Below are 6,182 nucleotides of genomic sequence, written 5' to 3' on the forward strand. Positions count from 1 at the left end.
TGAGTGTTGGAAGCCTGCTGGGGTGCTCCCCACCCGCCCGGTTGGGCATAACCATAGCGACAAAAGGGGAGAGGTACTCGGTCTCCCTGAGAGCTTGAAAAATAAGAACCCAGTGGAGGACAGGGAAAGAGAAGTCTCACTGAGGCCCCTGCAACAGGGAGCCTGCTGCGTGCCGCACATACCGCACCACTGAGGCAGACAAAGAGATCTTCTGAGAGGCAAGAGAAAATTAAAATTAGAACCATTTACTAATAAGCCACTCATTTGCTGGCAAGGATGTGAGCAATGGGAATGTTCCTTGTTGCTGATCTTAATGCAAAATGGTACAGCCACCCCAGAAGACAGCGTGGCAGTTCTGAGAAAGTTAATCATACACTTGCCATATGACCTAGTAGCCCAAAACTAGATATCTACCTGAGAGAAATGAAAATGTATGCTCATGCCCTGGCCGGTGTGGCTCAGTGGGCTGGGCACATCCCGCAAACCAAAAGGTTGCCAGTTGATTCCTGGTCAGGGCACGTGCTGGGGTTGAGGGCCAGGTAAGGGGTGTGCGAGAGGCAACTGATTGAAGTTTCTCCTGCACGCACATTGATGTTTCTCTGCCTCTCTTTCGCCCTCCCTTCCCTTCTCTCTAAAAATAAATAAATGAACTCTTTCTTGAGACATTTTTCAAAATATTTCAATACCAGGTATTAACAAGAGGAATAATTATAATAAAAATATTATAATAAATGTTTGAAGGTGGTCTACATACAATTCAGTTTTTGGTGTAAAGTTCTTCAGCTTGAAGAAAGAACAATTGGCCCTGGCTGGTGTGGCTCAGTGGACTGAGCACCAGTCTGTAAACCAAAGGGTCGCCGGTTCCATCCCGTCAGGGCACACGCCTATGTTGCCAGCCAGGTCCCCAGTAGGGGGTGTGTGAGAGGCAATCACACATTGATGTTTCAATCTCTTTATCCCTCCCTTTACCTCTGTCTAAAAATAAATAAACAAAATGTTTTAAAAAATTTTTAAAAAGAACATTTGGTTTACTTCACTAATAGGAATATCTCTTAATGCTGGAATAGCCTCTTGTTGGTATTTCGTCTGTTGTCGGTTGTTAGCATAGTTACCTGTGATTGTGTGAGTGGAACTGAGTGGCAGGTACTCATCGTGTTTACCCCAAATGGGAGCACATACCCGATTATTACAGTAATGAGGAGGTAGGCAGGTAACGCAACTGCCCACCACCTGGCATGTCCAATTTCCGAGCCTTTCTGCAGTTTTAGGGCACAAATATTCTCGCTGGCTTCCCTATTTTGAGGCCAAGAGGCTAAGTTTAAGTCATTCGGCCAAGATTCAGGAATAAAAGCCCACATGAGTTACAGTATGAAGCCAAATTGGGAGCTTAAGAAAAGAACAAAAACATAAATCACTCTGCCTGGGCAATGGCGATGGCGAATTTTTCCACCATTTTTCCTGTGACTCTGAGACAATCTCAGCATGGAGTCTCCTGGGCAAAAGCTCACAATCCCCTGCCCCCGCCCAGGCACAGAAGCACCTCAACCTTCCCCCTGCAGGCTAAGTAAAATCTTTTAAAGAATATGCTCACACAAAACTTGAATGTGAATGCTTATAGTTCATAGTGGCATTATATAACTGCCTAAACTGGAAATAATCCAAATATCCTTCAGCTGGTAAATAGGTAAATGGTGGTACACCCACACAAGGGAGTACTACTCAGCGATGAAAAAGGACAGACCAATCCGTACGACACTGCGGATGAGTCTCAAATACATAATGCCGAGTGAAAGAAGCCAGGCTCGGCTATCCCAGGTGATTGATGACCTAGGCGATGAGCTCCCAATGGCAGGGACTGCGATTTACTCAACTTTGCATTGCCTCGATACCCCCTGAATACGTGCATTGCAGCTCGTGGAGGCAGACGAATGGTGCGAACGAGCTGAACAGCAACAATCATGTGGGGCCACCTCTGTTCTCAGTGCCGGACACACGTAGTCGTTGAGTTGATGCCCTCCCCTGTCCCCAGGGAGGCAGGAGTGTGGTTATCCCCCTTCAACAGGTGAGGAAACCTGCACGCAGAGTAGTGAAGTCTTGCCCAAGACAACACAGCCAGTAAGTGGCAGAGCTACTTGGTGGCCTGGACCACTAACCCCTGGGAGATGCTGCCCCCCAGTGCCAGGTGGGGCAACATTTTGGAATCAGATGGGCTTGAGTATGAATCTGGGTCCGTTATTTACAGGCTGGGGGACCATGAACAAGATATTTATTTAGCCTTGCTTGGTGTTACCTCCCATTTGTAAAACCTGGACCCTTGAACGGATGTCAAAAGGCTGTTACAGAAGGAAATGAGATGATGTATGCTGAGAGCTCCCTGCATAGTAAAATACTCAGTGCTAGCAATGATGAACATAGGGAGAGGGGAAGGGAGAGAGGGAGGGAGGGAGGAAGGAAGGCCCAGAAGCCCAGCATGCCAGCTGCAAGACCAGCTCCTGGGAAGGCAGTTTCCCGGGAGGGAGAGGCTAGGTCTTCCAGCGGACTTGGGTTCTCCAGAGATGCCCCAGAGATGTCAGGGTGAGTGTAGTTAGAATGTCGGGGTGAGGAATGCCAGCTTTCCTCACCCCCACCCCCAGCCTTCCCTTCAGGGGCAGCCACCAGGTGTTGGGGACCCTCCAGCCTTTTAGAAGTAAAAACTTTGAGTAGTAAAACTTTGAAGGCCTTCGAGTCTGTGCTGCCTGATGCAGCCTGAGCCTGGGATGCAGTGTGTCTCGGAGAGGGAATCCAGGGTGAGAAGCTGCCAGGGAAGGCTGGGGCTCCCCCAGGTCACACAGGCGCCTTTCAGCTCCCAGGAGCAGGGCCTTGGGGGTGGCACCCTTGCAGTGTCCCCGGCTCTCCTCCCCAGGGAGACCCTGGGTACTGCCGGGCCCAGCTCTTCTCTACCCCCAGTCACTTCTTGTTTCCACGTCTCCACACTCAGTGGTGAAATAACAAGCAACCCCATTCCCATGGGTGTTTCCCGGGGGCCCTTGGGACACACAGTCTCTGGCCTTGGCACTGATGCTTTACTGACCCCAAGTGGTGGCAGGTCAGGCCTCCTGGGCAGGGCAGGTGCCTCTTCCTTTACCTTCCCCCCAGTGTGGGGAAGGTACTTTTGCTCTTGTGATTACTGAGTGCAAGATATTGGAAACAGTCAAATGCTGCAGAGCATCTGAAGGAGAAAGCAAAGCACCACTCCTGCGGTGCGTTGTGGAGTTCCTGCAGAGAAACGCCACAGTGCGGGGGTTCGGGACACGGCCTCTTCCCGTGGGGCACGACCACAGGCAAAGTACTCTGCCACTGACGCCTCAGTTTCCTCCTCTGTACTTTGAGGATCTGAACAAAGTGTCTATTTCTAATGTTATGAAGAATTAAGTGAAGGAATCTCCACCAGGGCCTCATTACAGGGCTTGATGCAGTAAGTGTTTAGAATGATCAGCTCCTTCCGTGGCTACTACTCAGCTCCCCACGCCAGCACATGACGACCCTCGAACAGCAGCTCTCTGTGAGCGGATGCGACCGAGGTCCCGAGGACCTCCCTCTCCATGGGTGTAAGTCCATTTAATGAGTCTCCTTTGGATGGATAGTCACGCAGTTTCCAATTTAGGGGCTCTTGTACCAGTGTGCCGGAGTCTTCTCACACTGGCCTATCTCCCTGGAGTGAATTCTCAGAATTGTAACTGCAGGGTTAGAATGTCGGGGTGCATGTAGCTAGAATGTTGGGGTGAGTGTAGCTAGACTGTCAGTGTACATGTAGTTAGAATGTCAGGGTGAGTGTAATTAGAATGTTGGGGTACATGTAGTTAGAATGTCAGGACGAGTGTAGTTGGAATATCTGCGTGAGTGTAATTAGAATTTTTGCACACGCACATTAAAAATGTTGGGGTGCCCAGGGCTGGGTCGTTGGACCTCTTCCTTCTGTCTCACACACACTTTAAACCCCATCTCTGGGATGACAGTTCCCTCAGTAACTTCCCAGGTCATAGCTGGCCCCTGAGCTCAGGCACCCCCTGGTGCTGTGACTGTGAGAGGCAGCTCAGCTCTGACTTAGTCACGGCAGAGCTCCTGACGTGCTCCCACTCTTGACCCTCCCTTCCAGTCTCTCATCTCGGTCAGTGGCAGCTCGGTCCTCCATGCTCTCAGGTCAGAGGCCCCAGGTCACCGCTGGCTCCTCCTCTCCCACACATTCACTCTGTAGGGCAATCTCCTCCATCTACCTTCAAAACCCAGCCAGAGTGCTGTCCCTTCCCCCCCTTTCAGTGCTGCAGCCTGATGTGAGACCCTACCTCTCCCACCTGGACTGCTTCAATCGCCTGTAAACTGCCTCCACCCTCACGCCTTTTGGTCTCTGTTCGGGCTCTGCAGCACAACAAGCAGCAGGCATGTTTGTTAAAATGAAGCTGACCCTCCAATGACTCCCGCTCTCCCTCAGCCCTCTGAAGGCCTCCCACCTGCCTCCCCGACCCCTAACCTTAGTTTAGTGATGATTAGCGTCTTCTCCTGTGATCACTTGCCTGTCTTCTCTGATCCAGCCACACTCACCCCCTCACTGTTCTTTGTAGACAGTAGGCAGGCTCCCACCACAGGACCTTTGCACTGGCTGTTTCCGCCACATGGAATGCTCTTCCCCCAGATATCTGCGTAGCTCCCTTCCTTCCTTGTGATTGTTTTCAAATATCAAATTCTCAGTGAGGCCTTCCTTGATTTTCCTTTTAAACACACACACCCACACATATCCCATTCTCCCTCATTCCCCTTCTTGCTTTTTTTTTTGCTTCTGCTAGGGTGACCAACCATCCTGGTTCGCCTGGAACTGCAGGGTTTCCTGGGACTTGAGACTTTTGATTGTAAAATTAGGAAGGTCCAGGATGGTTCATCATCATATTTAAGTACTTATCACAACTGATGTGCTCTACATTTTACATACTTATGTTGTTGGTTATCTCCCCCACTAGAACACAAACTCCATAAAGGCCGAAATTTTTGTGTCTTGTTGACCGCTGTATCCCCAGTATAGGAACCGCATTTAGCTCATAGAAGATGTTCAACAAATACTTGTTGAATGATTGGATGAACTTGTGGCCAGCCTGGTTCCCAGGGATTGTGCCAGTGAGGTTTCCTTGGGCTTTCAAAACACCCCACAGGAAGGAGGCAGCCTCAGGCTGGGGACAGGCAAACTGCTAGGAAGCAGGCAAAAATCTGTGACTTGTCCGTTTGCCCTTCTTGACGGGCAGAGCCTGGCCGTGTCTGGACCTGATAGAAAGGACTTCTGAAGAGTTGGAAGCAACCTAGATGCCCATCGGTAAATGACTGGATCAAAAAGCTATGGTACATTTACACAATGGAATTCTATGCTGCAGAAAGGAAGAAGGAACTCCTACCCTTTGCAACATCATGGATGGGACTGGAAAACATTATGCTGAGTGAAATAAGCCAGGCGGTGAAAGACAAATACCATATGATACACCGTTAACAGGAATGTGAACAACAAAACAAGCAAGCAAGCAAACTATGACCAATGACACTCAAATACGGAACAGGCTGACAGGGTCCAGAGGGGAGAGGGGAGAGAATCATAGGGGAAAAGGGGATGGACTCACATGAACAAGTATAAAGGACACATGGACAATAACTAAGGTGGGGGGTGGAAAAGGGAGGGAGGTGGGGAGCACGGGGCGGGCAGGGCTGGGAATATAAGACAGAAAACTGTACTTGAACAAGAATTAAATACAAATTTTTTAAAAATCTTAAAAAAAAAAAAAGGACTTCTGGTGTCAGGGCCCCGCCTGGGGCCACTGCATGCAGTTGGCTGACCATTGCCACCCCCTGGTGGTTCTTTATGAAAAAGCAGCCTCACCCACCAGCCAGGGGCCTGACAGAGTTACCTGCCTCCCCTTCCTCCTTTCACTGCTTCCCCCTGTCTCCCCCACCTTTTCTTCATTCCTTCCCCCCTTTTCCTTTTCCACTCAACTCCCCTCTCTGCTTGCCCCAATGCCGTACTACCTGACAGAGTTTTGACCTTGGTGTGCCAGGTTCAACCCTGACCCTGGCGTCCCCTAGCTGTGGGACCGCGAGCCAACAACTGAACGGCTCTAAGATGCAGAGTCCCCCTGGAAAGCGGGGTCACAACTCCTGAGGGTGAAATG

At 50.1% G+C, this 6,182-nt stretch overlaps 1 pseudogene; it reads right to left on the reverse strand.

Annotated features, from left to right (window-relative positions):
• Positions 1 to 757: 757 nt before the first annotated feature.
• LOC118998984 (phosphatidylinositol N-acetylglucosaminyltransferase subunit P-like) lies at positions 758 to 1,778 on the reverse strand (annotated as a pseudogene).
• Positions 1,779 to 6,182: the final 4,404 nt, after the last annotated feature.

This window comes from Sturnira hondurensis, unplaced genomic scaffold (assembly GCF_014824575.4).
Source record: "Sturnira hondurensis isolate 20B ecotype Veracruz unplaced genomic scaffold, ASM1482457v3 Scaffold0014430, whole genome shotgun sequence".
Classification (NCBI taxonomy): Eukaryota; Metazoa; Chordata; class Mammalia; order Chiroptera; family Phyllostomidae; genus Sturnira; species Sturnira hondurensis.